Source organism: Bos mutus, chromosome 28, assembly GCF_027580195.1.
Source record: "Bos mutus isolate GX-2022 chromosome 28, NWIPB_WYAK_1.1, whole genome shotgun sequence".
Taxonomy (NCBI): domain Eukaryota; kingdom Metazoa; phylum Chordata; class Mammalia; order Artiodactyla; family Bovidae; genus Bos; species Bos mutus.
Window position 1 is genome coordinate 31,810,918 of NC_091644.1, and position 16,117 is coordinate 31,827,034.

The following is a 16,117-nucleotide window of genomic DNA, read 5'->3' on the forward strand; positions in this document are numbered from 1 at the left end:
TGGGAAGAGCTGACTCATTTGAAAAGACCCTGATGCTGGGAAAGATTGAGGGCAGGAGGAGAAGGGAACAACAGAGGATGAGATGGTTGGATGGCATCACCGACTCAATGGACATGGGATTGGGTGGACTCTGGGAGTTGGTGATGGACAGGGAGGCCTGGCGTGCTGCGGTTCATGGGGTTGCAAAGAGTCCGACAGGACTGAGGGTCTGAACTGAACTGAACTTGGTATATAAAAAACTTGTATGCTAAATGCAATATGGGATTGTAGTTTCAATTCTGAAACAGTGGAAGGACATAAATGGTAAAATCAGATTAAAGTCTGTATTTTAATTAAGAGTACCATATCAGTGTGAATTTCTTAGTTTTGACAAATATGCCATGGTTATATAGATATTAAATACAGGAGACATAATGCAGGGTATACAGGAACTCCCTATACTAACTTTGCAACTTTTTTTTTTTTTTTTAGTATTTATTTGGCTATGATTCGTCTTAGTTCCAGCAAGAGGTCTCTCTGGTTATGGTACATAAGCTCAGCTATTCTGTGGTATGTGGGAATCTTAGTTCTCCATGTGCTCAGTCCCTCAGTCATGTCTGACTTTTTGTAACCCCATGGACTGTAGCCTGCCAGGCTCCTCTGTCCATAGGGTTATCCCAACAGGTATACTAGAGTGGGTTACCATTTCCTCCTGCAGAAAATCTTCCTGAGCCAGGAATTGAACCCATGTCTCCTATGTCTGGCATTGACAGGCAGATTCTTTACCACAGAGCCACCTGGGAAGTCTTTAGTTATCCAGTTCAGTTCAGCTCAGTTGCTCAGTTGTGTCCGACTCTTTGCGACCCCATGGACTGCAGCATGCCAGGCCTCCCTGTTCATCACCAACTCCCAGTGTTTACTCAAACTCATGTCCATTGTCAGTGAGTCAGTGATGCCATCCAACCATCTCATCCTCTGTTGTCCCCTTCTCCTCCTGCCCTCAATCTTTCCCAGCATCAGGGTCTTTTCAAATGAGTCAGCTCTTCGCATCAGGTGGCTAAAGTATTGCAGTAAAAACGCTTCAACATCAGTCCTTCCAATGAACACCCAGGACTGATTTCCTTTAAGATGGACTGGTTGGATCTCCTTCCTGTCCAAGGGACTCTCAAGAGTCTTCTCCAACACCACAGTTCAAAAGCATCAATTCTTTGGTGCTCAGCTCTCTTTATAGTCCAACTCTCACATCCATACATGACTACTGGAAAAACCATAGCCTTGACTAGACGAACTTTGTTGGCAAAGTAATGTCTCTGCTTTTTATTTTTTTTATTATTTTTTTTAATCCCTCCCTCCCTCCTTCTCTCCATCCACCTCCACCTCTTTTTTCTCCCTTTCTTCCTTCTCTTCTTTCTTTTTCCCTCTCTTTCTTTCTTTTTCCCTTCCCCTGTCTCTGCTTTTTAATATGCTATCTGCTGCTGCTGCTAAGTTGCTTCAGTCGTGTCTGACTGTGCTACCCCATAGACGGCAGCCCACCAGGCTCCCCCGTCCCTGGGATTCTCCAGGCAAGAACACTGGAGTGGGTTGCCATTTCCTTCTCCAATGCATGAAAGTGAAGAGTGAAAGTGAAGTCATTCAGTCGTGTCTGACCCTCAGCGACCCCATGGACTGCAGCCTTCCAGGCTCCTCTGTCCATGGGGTTTTTCCAGGCAAGAGTACTGGAGTGGGGTGCCATTGACATTAAGCAGTGTGAAATAAGCCAGTCACAAAAAGACAAATATTGTATGATTCCACTTACATTAAGTATCAAAAGTAGGTTCACAGAGCCAGAAATTAGAATGGTGATGTTTCCAGAGACTGGGAGGAGGCAGAAAATGGGGAGTTGTTAATACATAGAGAGTTTCAAGTCTTCAAGATAAAAATGAGCTGTGAAGATTGGTTGCACAAAACTGAATGTACTTAACACTACCTGACTTAGAAATGGTTAAGATGATAAACTTTATGTTGTGTACCTGACAAAGTTAAGGTTCTCAGTCATATTGACCACATTTCAAGTGCTCAACGAGCCTGTGTGGCTAAATGGCCCCCTTATCACACAGAGCAGCTTGAGACAAAGGATAAAGAGGACTAGAAATCCCTATCTTCAGGTGCCACTCTGAAAGCGCTGCTAAGATATAAAATAAAGTAACAAGGGCTTTTTCCCAACCATGTCTACACACCTGATCCCTACAGGCTAGCACAGACCTCTCGTACCGTTGGGTCCTAGGATTTGGACCAGTCAACGACTCCCCTAAATCTCTGCCCTAAAAAAGGTATTCTCCCCAAACACAACCCTTTCTGGCCCCCTGCTTGGCAGCTCAGTCTCTGCTTTATGTCATTCCCTTGCTTCACTCAGCCGGGAGGATTCAGTTCAGTCGCTCAGTTGTGTCCAACTCTTTGCGACCCCATGAACCACAGCACACCAGGCCTCCCTGTCCATCACCAACTCCCAGAGTCCACACAAACACATGTCCATTGAGTCGGTGATGCCATCCAACCACCTCATCCTCTGTCATCCCTTTCTCCTCCTGCCCTCAATCTTTCCCAGCATCAGGGTCTTTTCAAAGGAGTCAGTTCTTTGCATCAGGTGGCGAAAGTATTGCAGTTTCAGCTTCAACATCAGTCCTTCCAGTGAACACCCAGGACTGGTCTCCTTTAGGATGGACTGGAGGATTATAAACTGTTATGTAAGTCCTAGGTGTGGTGTGTGTGCTGTGCAAGGGTGCTAATTGCTTCAGTTGTGTCCTGCTCTTTGTGACGCTATGGACCATAGCCCTCCAGGCTTCTCTGTCCATGGGATTTCCCAGGCAAGAATACTGGGGTGGGTGGCCATCCCTGCCTCCAGGAGATCTTCCTAACCCAGGGATTAAACCCAGGTCTCCTGCAAGGCAGGCAGATTCTTTGCCATCTGAGCCACCAGGGAAACCTTACGTGTGGTGAAAGTGAAAGTTGCACAGTTGCGTCCGACTCTCTGCGACCCTACGGACTATACGTCCGTGGAATTCTCCAGGCCAGAATCCTGGAGTGGGTAGCCTTTCCCTTCTCCAGGGGATCTTCCCAACCCAGGGACTGAACCTGGGTCTCCCTCATTGCAGGCAGATTCTTTACCAATTGAGGTATCAGGGAAGCCCCTAGGTATGGTACTCAGACTAATTAAAGAGATTAGTGTTAAATGCTTAGTCGTGTCTGACTCTGCAACCCCGTGGACTGTAGCCCTCCAGGTTCCTTTGTCCATGGGATTCTCCAGGCAAGAATACTGGAGTGGGTTGCCATTTCCTTCTCCAGGATATCTTCCCAACCCAGGGATCAAACCCGAGTCTCCCACATTTCAGGCAGATTCTTTACCATTTGAGCCACCAGGGAAGTACTACTTACCTCAGAAGAAAAGCTTGTTTCCTTGAGGAAGTTTCCCTTGTATGCAGAGGAAATGCAGCTTTCTGGGGTGCTAGTCATTCACTGTAACTCTGTGGATGTGATATCTCTCAGAAGGAAGTCACCAGAGACTTCTTCTAACTCCGTTGGTCACCCTGTGAACTTTTATCCCACAATGGATTCTTTCACACTGGACTTAGTCTAAGCCAGCGTCTAAAATTTAAAAGCAGCTTTTATGAAGTTGTCTCATTTGTGAAAAGCACAAATATTCAAAATCTCAGGGTGAAAGAGGGATGGGCAGCATCAAGGTTTGCTCTTAACTCTCCCTCTTGGGATTAAGTGTGATTGGCTTTTATTTACAATTTTTGGTACAATTTAGGATTGCTCACAGGTGCTTGATAATATATTTTAGACAAGTGATGGGAGTTGTATTGTTTTTGTAGTTATCTTTGTATTTTATTATGATGTTATTTATTCAAAGTTTCAGTTCTCATAGTCTTTTTAGTTACATGTGATTCCTGAGAATTTTTATTCTTTGTATCTTGGTCTTGCCATGAGGCTTGTGGGATCTTAGTTCCCCAATGAGGGACTGAACACAGGCCCTCGGTAGTGAAAGTTCAGAGTCCTAACCACTGGACTGCCAAGGAATTTCCAAGAATTTTTATTTATAATTTTTTAAACTTTTATTCTTAAGAATAAAAATCCCTGAGCTTTGTGGTATGCTCTCTAAAGGCAAGCACAAACAATTTAATTCTCTTTATCATCTGTATACTTTCTCTAACTTCTTCCCTATGGGTTATGCTCTAACAGTGACTTGGAATTTATGGTCTTGAGATGGATCTATTTATTTTCTACTACTATGTGGATCCCTTCAAACCCATGAGTGGGAGTTTCAAGGACTGGGTGGTATGGGATGGGAGCCCTGATCAGTGATGTCTCCATCCTTTGGAAACTGCAGATTGACGATAATGGGACATACACCTGCCAGGTGAAGGACCCACCTGATGTTGATTTGGCAGCAGGGAACAGGGGAGCTCTGGCTCACTGTTGGGTACACTGTTCACCTCTCTGACCTCCACTTCCTGGCTCTGGCCATTGGCTTTGCCTGTGCATCAATGGTCATAATGATAATTGTGGTGATTCTCTTCCAGCATTTCCAGAAAAAGTGATGGGGTCATAAAGGGATGTAGTTAAAATCAAAAGAAAGAAAGCTCAACCAAGAAAAAAGGTCTCTATTGAGAAAAAACAGACGAACATTCTTAGATGAAAACTGAAGATTTGTTAGAACAAGAACCCTAAGATAAGTTAAAGTTAATGAGAGCTTCTCTTTGGCTTTTCCAGCTGTGATCTGTCTTCTAATCATCTCTGCAGTATACAACCAGGCCTCCCTGTCCATCACCAACTCCCAGAGTTCACTGAGACTCACGTCCAATGAGTCAGTGATGCCATCCAGCCATCTCATCCTTGGTTGTCCCCTTCTCCTCCTGCCCCCAATCCCTCCCAGCATCAGAGTCTTTTCCAATGAGTCAACTCTTCACATGAGGTGGCCAAAGTACTGGAGTTTCAGCTTTAGCATCATTCCTTCCAAAGAAATCCCAGGGCTGATCTCCTTCAAAATGGACTGGTTGGATCTCCTTGCAGTCCAAGGGACTCTCAAGAGTCTTCTCCAACACCACAGTTCAAAACCATCAATTCTTTGGCGCCCAGCCTTCTACACAGTCCAACTCTCACATCCATACATGACCACAGGAAAAACCATAGCCTTGACTAGACGGACCTTTGTTGGCAAAGTAATGTCTCTGCTTTTGAATATGCTATCTAGGTTGGTCTTAACTTTCCTTCCAAGGAGTAAGCGTCTTTTAATTTCATGGCTGCAGTCAGCATCTGCAGTGATTTTGGAGCCCAAAAAAATAAAGTCTGACACTTTCCACTGTTTTCCCATCTATTTCCCATGAAGTGATGGGACCGGATGCCATGATCGTCGTTTTCTGAATGTTGAGCTTTAAGCCAACTTTTTCACTCTCCACTTTCACTTTCATCAAGAGGCTTTTGAGTTCCTCTTCACTTTCTGCCATAAGGGTGGTGTCATCTGCATATCTGAGGTTATTGATATTTCCCCGGCAATCTTGACTCCAGCTTGTGTTTCTTCCAGTCCAGCGTTTCTCATGATGAACTCTGCATATAAGTTAAATAAACAGGGTGACAATATACAGCCTTGATGAACTCCTTTTCCTATTTGGAACCAGTCTGTTGTTCCATGTCCAGTTCTAACTGTTGCTTCCTGACCTGCATACAGATTTCTCAAGAGGCAGGTCAGGTGGTCTGGTATTCCCATCTCTCAGAATTTTCCACAGTTTATTGTGATCCACACAGTCAAAGGCTTTGGCATAGTCAATAAAGCAGAAATAGATGTTTTTCTGGAACTCTCTTGCTTTTTCCATGATCCAGCGGATGTTGGCAATTTGATCTCTGGTTCCTCTGCCTTTTCTAAAACCAGCTTGAACATCAGGAAGTTCATGGTTCACATATTGCTGAAGCCTGGCTTGGAGAATTTTGAGCATTACTTTACTAGCGTGTGAGATGAGTGTAATTGTGCAGTAGTTTGAGCATTCTTTGGCATTGCCTTTCTTTGAGATTGGAATGAAAACTGACCTTTTCCAGTCCTGTGGCCACTGCTGAGTTTTCCACATTTGCTGGCATATTGAGTGCAGCACTTTCACAGCATCAGAAACTGATAAAATTAATTTTTAGAATATTGTACAAATTATTAAATGTTACTATCTCAATAAAAGACCACTAAAAGTTGAAAGTTTAAGCCGAAAGCAGATCAAGGGACTATGGCTCATCAGTGAAATTTGTTGTAGCCAATATGCTTGTTCCCTAATTTTATGTATAGGCATACCTCATTTTATTGCACTTCACTTTATTATGCTTTGTAGATATTGAGGTTTGGGGGGTACTTTTTGTTTTCACTTTTACAAAATGAAGGTTTATGGCAACTCTGAATTGAGCAAGTCTGCTGGCACTATTTTTCTAACAACATTTGCTCCCTTTGTGTCTCTATGTCACATTCTGGTAATTCTCACAATATTTCAAACTCTCCACCAGCAAAAGGATTATGACTTGCCAAAGGCTCAGATGATGGTTGGCATTCTTTTACAATAAAATGTTTTTCAATCAAGGTATGTACATTGGTTTTTCAGTCAGTGTGTAGCTAATATACTACAGCATGGTATAAACATAACTTTTACATGCACTGGGAAATCAAAATTTATGAAACTTGTTTTACCATAATATTTATTTTATTGTGGTTGTTGAGAACCAACCCAAAATATATCTAAGGTATACCAGTGGAGTCTCTACTTCTATAGAGGAATTTATCCATGCACAGTAGGTGGCATTTGCATTCGTACAAATGCTAGGTAACCAAGAGCTACTCAATTATCCAAAATTACTTTGGCCAGTGAGTCAAGTAGTTGTTCTTGGGCTGCTATTGTCATAATGGTAGGATTGGCAAGTCTGCCATGAATAAGTGCCCTTCCAATGGAAGCAAATCTAGTCATGTATATTACCTCCTGGGAATTCCCATTTAAGGTGGCAATGTGGTTTAATGGAGAAGACAAATGACAAGACCAATGGGAGAATTCAGATTTATTGTGAACGTCCATGGGGACAGTTAGAAATCCTAGTAAGCACTGGCCTTCAATCCACCAGCTGTACAAACATTCATAAACTCATCAAGAGGCCCATTCATTACAGATATAAGAACAGGTGGTATACATAAGATTCCTGCTGGGTTTGATTATTATTAGTGCCATTAATTGGGATTATTCTATTGGTCCTTTCAAGCCAAGGGTCAGTGGTGTCTGGTGAACAATTAGGAAGAAACCATCCTGTTCTATGGACTTTGTTCTCAAAGGCCATACAGAAGGGAGTTCTTTTGCCATGACAAGCAGACCTAATCTACTGGTAAGAACTATTAATACATAGGCAGAATAGGTATGATTAGCTGGATTAAGAGTTACAACACAGGAGAGGTCAAAGCAAGGTACAGGAAAATCTGGTTGCAGAAGTTTGACTTGATAAATATCCAAAGGGGTGCAGCTACAACTAGCTGTAACAGTACTGCTGCTGCTGCTAGGTCGCTTCAGTCGTGTCCGACTCTGTGTGACCCCATAGACGGCAGCCCACCAGGCACCCCCGTCCCTGGGATTCTCCAGGCAAGAACACTGGAGTGGGTTGCCATTTCCTTCTCCAATGCATGAAAGTGAAAAGTGAGAGTGAAGTCGCTCAGTCGTGTCTGACTCTTAGTGACCCCATGGACTGCAGCCCTCCAGGCTCCTCTGTCCATGGGATTCTCCAGGCTTAGCAGAGGTCAAACCACTGGGGATCATTCTGGGTTACAGGAAGTCATGGGGATCTGGGTCACAGGGACTTCTAAGGTCTTCAGGAAAGGTGTGGAAATTGTAATGTTCTTTGATATAATGTTGAGGTGTCTTATGTGGTGCATGGATGAGGCAGGAGATCAATTATCAATTATCAGGAGGTCCTCAAAGGGAGGGGGGCTGTTGGGAATGGGCTTCAGGACAAACATTAGGCTATAAGATGCATCAGCCATCCATGGAAATCCCCAACCCCACCCCAGCTGAGGGGCCTGGACTTTACTGAGCAAGATTGTCTGACCCTCAGCGACCTGACCCCATGGACTGCAGGCCATTAGGCTCCTCCATCCATGGGATTTTCCAGGCAAGAGTACTGGAGTGGGGTGCCACTGCCTTCTCTGAGCTGTCACAATAGAGATGGCTAAAGGGTCATGGCTGTCATAAACAGATTAGGTTTTCTAATGACCGATCCAACAATCAGAAGTATCCAAGTTCCTCTAGACCATGATCCTTTGAGGGCAGCATTTTGTTTGTCGGGGGGAGGGGGAAGGGGGGAATGGGCCTGTGTTGTGTGGCATGTGGGATTTTAGTTCTGCGAACAGGGATCAAACCTTTGCTCCCTGCATTGGGAGTGCAAAGTCTTAACCACTGGAGTGCCAGGGAAGTCCCAAAAGGGTAGCATTTTTTTGTAGAAATATCAACAAGGTAACTTCTTTTAGCTTCTAAAGAGTCGAGCTTAGCATAACCCAGAACTTTAATAGGAAAGTAGCAAGTAAGAATATGGCATTTAATAATTCTTGAACAAAAAGGCTGTTTTTAATTTGATCTCTCCTGGAAGTAAGGAAGCCATGTTGTTTCCATCACATTCCAAAATTGTGAGCCATGCCAAAGACAAAGCTACTGTCACTGTAAATGTTGTCCATTTTGCCCTTGACTAGGCTATAGGCCCACATGAGTACATATATTTGGCTTATTGGGCCAAAGTAGCCCAAGGCAAAATTGTCACTTCAGTTTCTTCTTTTTTTTTTTTTTTCACTTCACTTTCTTAAAGAAGAATGGACATTGCATGTCCAGCACAATAGTTACCATGTTCATCTTTCAAAGAAAAACCATCAGTGAACCGTATAAGTTCAATTATCTAAGGGCATTTCCTATAAGCAGTCATGGCGATGTGGGCGGGTGGGTGCATGAGGGGCACATTTCAACTGCGAGAGAAGAGTAGCAGGGTTAAAGTTATTACACTGGGCAAGAGTGATTTGTGGGGCAGTTCGTTAAGGAGAATTTCATAGAAAGTGAGGTGGCTTACTGCAAGATGTTGAGTATGATAAGGGTTAAGAACCTCATCAGCATGTGGCACAGAATGGTTAAAGAAGATCCCTTGACTATTCTTCAGTGATTTTTACAAGAAGGGCAGTTTCAGGTACAGCTTTGAGGTAGGGGTTAAGATGTATCCCAGGCTCCAGGTTCTCGTTGACTATAAAACCCTATGGGTCAGTCGTGATCCACATACTCTTGGGTGAGTACCCCAAGGGAATTCCCTTCTTTTTCATGTACAAAAGGAAAAGGAATTGATAATTGGGGTGTTCAAGGGCAGGAGTGGTTATAAAACTTTCCTTTAAGATTGTAAAAGTCATGTCACCTGAATATTCCAAGGTGATAAGAGATTTATTAGTTTTTAACAAGAATGTAAGGGTTGGGCCATTGGGGAAGTTTAAGGGATCTGGTTGAGAAAATATCCTGCCAATCCAAGAAAACTTGGCAGCTTGCATTTGGTTTGGGGCTTTGGGAAGTTCAAGATGCTGTGAAGTCTGTCTGATCTAGGTGCAGGCCTTGTTCTGAGAACAGATGTGCTAAACAAACTTGAGTTTGAACAAAGTGCAATTTTTCCTTAAAGACTTTATGCTCCTTTTTGGCTATGAGTTTGAGTAAATGGAGACTCTCTTCTTGTGAGGAGGCCTAGGAAGCAGAGCAGAGAAGTAAGTCATCCACACATTCTATTAAAGTGGAGCCTCCAGGGACTTCCCTGGTGGTCCACTGGCTAAGACTGTACTCCCCATGTAGGGGGCCTGGGTTTGATCCTTGATCGGGGAACTAAATCCCACATGCCACAACTAAGACTCGGTGCAATCAAATAAATAATTTTTTCAAGGTGGAGCTTCCAGAGAACTGGATGTCTTCTAGATCAGCCTTCAAAGTTTATGAGGGGAATTTCCTAGTTTCCCAGTAATTAGAACCCTGTGCTTCCACTGCAGTGGGTATGGGTTCAATCCCTGGTCAGGGAGCTAAAGTGCCACAAGATGAGAGGCCATAAATAAAGTTTGTGAGAAATAAGAAGGGTGGAGGTGACTGCAGTCATTCAATTAAAAGATGCTTGCTCCTTGGAAGAAAAGCTATGACAGATCTATAGTATAGTATAGTGAAGTCGCTCAGTCGTGTCCAGCTGTTACCCGTGGACTGTAGCCTACCAGGCTTCTCCATCCATGGGCTTCTCCAGGCAAGAATACTAGAGTGGGTTACCATTTCCTTCTCCAGGGGATCTTCCCGACCCAGGGATCAAACCCAGGTCTCCCGCATTGGAGGCAGACACTTTAACCTCTGAGCCACAGCGTATTAAAATACATCACTTTGCTGACAAAGGTCTGTATAGTCAAAGCTATGGTTTTTCTAGTAGTCATATACAGATGTGAGAGCTGGTCCATAAGAAAGGCTGAGCACTGAAGAATCGACACTTTGAATTGTGATGCTGGAGAAGATTCTTGAGAGTCTCTTGGACTGCAAGGAGACCAAACCAACCAATCCTAAAGAAAGTGAACCCTGAATACTCATTGGAAGGACTGATGCTGAAGCTAAAGCTCCAAAACTTTGGCCACCTGATACGAAGAGCTGACACCCTGGGAAAGACCCTGATGCTGGGAAAGACTGAAAACAAAAGGAGAAGTGGGTGGCAGAGGATGAGATAGTTAGATAGCATCACCAACTTAATGGACATGAATCTGAGAGATAGTAGAGGACAGAGTAGCCTGGCGTGCTGCAATCCGTGGGGTCAGACATGACTGAGCAACTGAGCAACAAAAGAAGAGCTTTCACTGGGGCATTACTATAAAGGAATATTGCTGACCTTCCCCAGTAAAGACAAAAAGATACTATATTGTCTTGCTTTATATTCTGGGAACTTCTAAAACACACATACATACATTAATTCACATCAAAAAACTTGCTTTCAGTTGGGATGGAGGCTAATGAAGTGTAGGGGCTGGGGTAACAGGGTGACAATATTGTTTATGGCTTGAAGGTCCTGGACAAGTCTCCATCCACAACCATTTGGTTTCTTCACAGGTAAAATAGGAGTGTTGCACTAACTGCTGCAGAGGATAATGAGGCCCTGGGCCTTTGTTATTGGCTTAATGCCTTGAAGGCATTATTTGTAGGGTATTGATTAATCCTGAGGGAAGTTTTGAGAGTCATACTTGGATCTTAATAAGGGGTGCACATGGGTACTTCAGAGATCAGTTGAGGATTTTGCCCGTAAGGAGAAAGTGAAAGTGTCCGTCGCTCATTCAAGTCTGACTCTTTGCAACTCCCTGGACTGTAGCCTGTCAGGCTTCTCTGCCCATGGGACTCTCCAGGCAAGATTACTGGAGTGGGTTGCTATTCCCTTCTCCGGGGGATCTTCCCGACTCAGGGACTGACCCCGGGTCTCCTGCATTGCAGGCAGATTCTTTACCATCTGAGCCACAGGGAAGAGTGGTAGCTAATCCAATGGAGACAAATGATCAGTGTTCTCAGAATTAGCGCTTGTGCCATTAGAGATGGAGAAATTAGAAGATGCTGAAGGGCCATTTGATTTACCTAATGGGTGATTTTGGTTGCTACTGTCAGGTTCCAGAATTATTTCCCCCTTTTGGGAGAAAGAAATTCCAGTGGTTATTTTTCTAATGTATTTTGGCTCAATAAATAAGTAGAAGTGGAGGAAGTAAGGAGAAAAGGGTAAGTATCTCTTAGAGAGCCTAAGCAAAAGGGGACAGGTTTAGTGATAATCTGTTGAGGTTTACTAGAGATCCCACCACTTGAATCATTTTAGTAGTCTGATGCAAGAGCTTTTTAATGGTAGTGGGGCTGAGCGCCAAGAGTGTAGCTCTTACAAAAAGGACAAAAACAGATTTGTTTCCAGTCTAATGAGTAGTTTCTTCAAGTTGATGAAGAGAAAGGATTGGGAAATTCTCTGTAATTCCTCAGAGTCCTGGACATTAGGAGGACATTAGTAAGGCTAGTTAGAGGACTAAAGGTGCTTGGAGTACTTACGCTTATAGAAATTTTCCCTTCAATGTTCCAGCTTTTAGAAATTTTGATGGAGACTAGGAAGGTTTGTTTAAAGGCTTCCTTTTTTGGAGTTGAAAATTAGGAATTTTAGTGGTCTTCATTTTAGTTGCATCATCGAGGGTACGGTTGAGATGGACATAATTTTCCATTATATTCTTTTAACTAGAAGAGAGATCTCAGTTTAGCCTGTTAATGTACATAGATCAAAGGCAACTTGAGTGGATTCAGCATTCAAAGGAAGACCAAAATTTTCCTTAAGGACAATTTGGGGGAATTCCCTAGTGGTCCAGTGTTAAGACTCAGCACTTTCATTTCAAGGGCCCAGGTTCAATCCCTGGTCAGGGAAGAAAGATTCCGCAAGTCTCATGCCATACTAAAAAAAAGAAAACAAGTAAAGACAATTTGGAGCTGTCTACTTGCATGAGCTAATCAGTTTTCTGGATACAGGCATGAATCCTATTCCAATCAACTGACTTTAGAAACCCTTAGGTTTGCCAAATGGGTTACTTGGTGATTCCATTACTCTGAGTGTATAATAAGACAGCAAGGGTTTCTTCATCCCCAGGATGTAATTCCAAAGACTTGTATTGATTGCTTATGGTGAACCATTTTGGATTTGTGATCTCTGAAGAAGATGATTTAGGACCAGACACCTGACTTGATCAGAGCTTTTGTGTGGCAGAAATTTTATTACAATGAAAACGGACTGAGAAAGCTTCTGACATAGACATCAGAAGTGGGACGGAGAATGGCCCACTTGCTAGTCTTATCAAGGCCTTATATACTTTTACCAGACCCACTTCCACAACACAAATCTTAAATTAACAAGATTCAGTTCAGTCGCTCAGTCATGTCCAAATCTTTGTGACCCCATGGATTGCATCACGCCAGGCCTCTCTGCCATCACCAACTCCCGGAGTTTACCCAAACTCATGTCCATTGAGTCAGTGATGCCATCTAACCATCTCATCCTCTGTCATCCCCTCTCCTCCTGCCTTCAATCTTTCCCAGAATCAGGGTCTTTTCAAATGAGTCAGTTCTTCGCATCAGGTAGGCCAAGTATTGCAGTTTCAGCTTCAACATCAGTCCTTCCAATGAACACCCAGGACTGATCTCCTTTAGGATGGACTGGTTGGATCTCCTTGCTGTCCAGGGGACTCTCAAGAGTCTTCTCCAACACCACAGTTCAAAAGCATCAATTCTTCAGCGCTCAGCTTTCTTTATAGTCCAACTCTCACATCCATACATGATTACTGGAGAAACCATAGCCTTGACTAGAAGGACCTTTGTTGACAAAGTAATGTCTCTGCTTTTTAATATGCTGTCAGAGAAGGCAATGGCAACCCACTCCAGTATTCTTGCCTGAAAAATCCCATGGACGGAGGAGCCTGGTAGGCTGCAGTCCATGGGGTCGCTAAGAGCCGGACACGACTGAGCAACTTCACTTTCACTTTTCACTTTCATGCATTGGAGGAGGAAATGGCAACCCACTCCAGTGTTCTTGCGTGGAGAATCCCAGGGATGGGGGAGTCTGGTGGGCTGCCATCTATGGGGTCGCACAAAGTCGGACATGACTGAAGCGACTTAGCAGCAGCAGCAGCAGCAGCTAGGTTGGTCATAACTTTTCTTCCAAGCAGTAAGCGTCTTTTAATTTCATGGCTGCAGTCACCATCTGCAGTGATTTTGGAGCCCCTCAAAATAAAGTCTGCCACTGTTTCTCCATCTATTTGCCATGAAGTGATGGGACCAGATGCCATGATCTTTGTTTTCTGAATGTTGAGCTTTAAGACAACTTTTTTACTCTCCACTTTCACTTTCATCAAGAGGCTCTTTAGTTCTTTGCTTTCTGCCATAAGGGTGGTGTCATCTGCATATCTGAGGTTATTGATATTTCTCCCGGCAATCTTGATTCAAGCTTGTGCTTCATCCAGCCCAGCGTTTCTCATGATGTACTCTGCATATAAGTTAAATAAGCAGGGTGACAATATACAGCCCTGATGTACTCATTTTCCTATTTAGAACCAGTCTGTTGTTCCATGTCCAGTTCTAACTGTTGCTTCCTGACCTGCATACAGATTTCTCAAAAGGCAGGTCAGGTGGTCTTGTATTCCCATCTCTTGAAGAATTTTCCACAGTTTATTGTGATCCACACTGTGATCCACAATGTCAAAGGTTTTGGCATAGTCAATAACGCAGAAATAAATGTTTTTCTGGAACTCTCTTGCTTTTTCAATGATCCAGCGGATGTTGGCAATTTGATTTCTGGTTCCTCTGCCTTTTCTAAAACCAGCTTGAACATCTGGAATTTCACAGTTCACGTATTGTTGAAGCTTGGCTTGGAGAATTTTGAGCATTACTTTACTAGCGTGTGAGATGAGTGCAATTGTGCGGTAGTTTGAGCATTCTTTGGCATTGCCTTTCTTTGGGATTGGAATGAAAACTGACCTTTTCCAGTCCTGTGGCCACTGCTGAGTTTTCCAAATTTGCTGGCATATTGAGTGCAGCACTTTCACAGCATCATCTTTCAGGATTTGAAATAGCTCCACTGGAATTCCATCACCTCCACTAGTTTTGTTCATAGTGATGTTTCCTAAGGCCCACTTGACTTCACATTTCAGGATGTCTGCCTCTAGGTGAGAGATCATACAATCATGATTATCTGGGTCATGAAGATCATTTTTGTACAGTTCTTCTGTGTATTTTTGCCACCTCTTCTTAATATCTTCTGCTTCTGTTAGGTCCATACCATTTCTGTCCTATACTGTGCCCATCTTTCCATGAAATGTTCCCTTGTTATCTCTAATTTTCTTGAAGAGATCTCTAATCTTTCCCATTCTATTGTTTTTCTCTATTTTCTTTGCATTGATCACTGAGGAAGGCTTTTATATCTCTCCTTGCTATTCTTTGGAACTATGCATTCAAATGGGTATATCTTTCTTTTTCTCCTTTGGTTTTTGCTTGTCTTCTTTTCTCAGCTATTTGTAAGCCCTCCTCAGACAGCCATTTTGCTTTTTTTCATTTCTTTTTCTTGGGGATGGTCTTGCTTCCTGTCTCCTGTACAATGTCACAAACCTTAGAGGGACAGGTTTTAATACATTCAGGAAAGAAGCAGAAATGGAGAGGTTCAGAGAAAAAGGAAAATTCAGTGAAAGGATGAGAATCAGGAAGTTGAGAGAATAGAGGAGATGGGGACAGTGCAGAAGAGAAAGAGGAAGCTGGCTGCAGAGACAGAGTGGGGAAGAGGGAAAAGAAGTCCCAGAAGCTTTTTATGGTCTTCTGTTTTTTTTTTTCTCTCCTTGGTTAATTTAGAAATGGTATTTTGTAAAGAGGCAATTTTAGAATCTTGGATACATTTGGAAGTCTCCAGGTACCAATTAAAATAGTTATCCCATCAATCTGTTTAATTTTAATTTAATCAATTAGTTTTTTTAGCCACAGCACTCAGCATGCAGAAAGTCCCTACCCAGGGATTGAACCCATGCTCCCTGCATTGAAAGTGCAGAGTCTTAAGCACTGGACCACCAAGGAAGTCCCACTCTTTTTAATTTTAGAGCTGCAGTCTTTTAATTTGGTTCTGAGAAAAACCTGTTTGGGGAGGTCAGAAATTTCTCTTAATGGCCACTGAAGTTCTAAATTATCTTTGATCTATTAAGTTAAGATTGTGCAGAAGGAGGGACCGTAGTTTTTTTTTTTAACATAAAACAGGCCAGGGGCCCCAGGAGTACCCTCCTGAGAGAATTTAGGGGATTACATCATACATCAAAATCAGAGGCTTGGAAACCAATGAGTGCTCACCAGAAGGAAGATATCTTTAAGAAAACAGATCCCAAGTAAAGTTAGAAAGCTCAACCAAAAGAAGGGAACTTGAATCTCAGAGGAGACTTACTGAACCAAAAGGGAGATAATAACCTATTAAATTGAAGGGCACAAGGGGCTTAAGTGAGTACCACATACAGGTCTGGGGGTGTTTCATTACCTTCAGATCCCACTTCTGACACCATGGTATGTCAATTTTTTTCAAAGAAAAA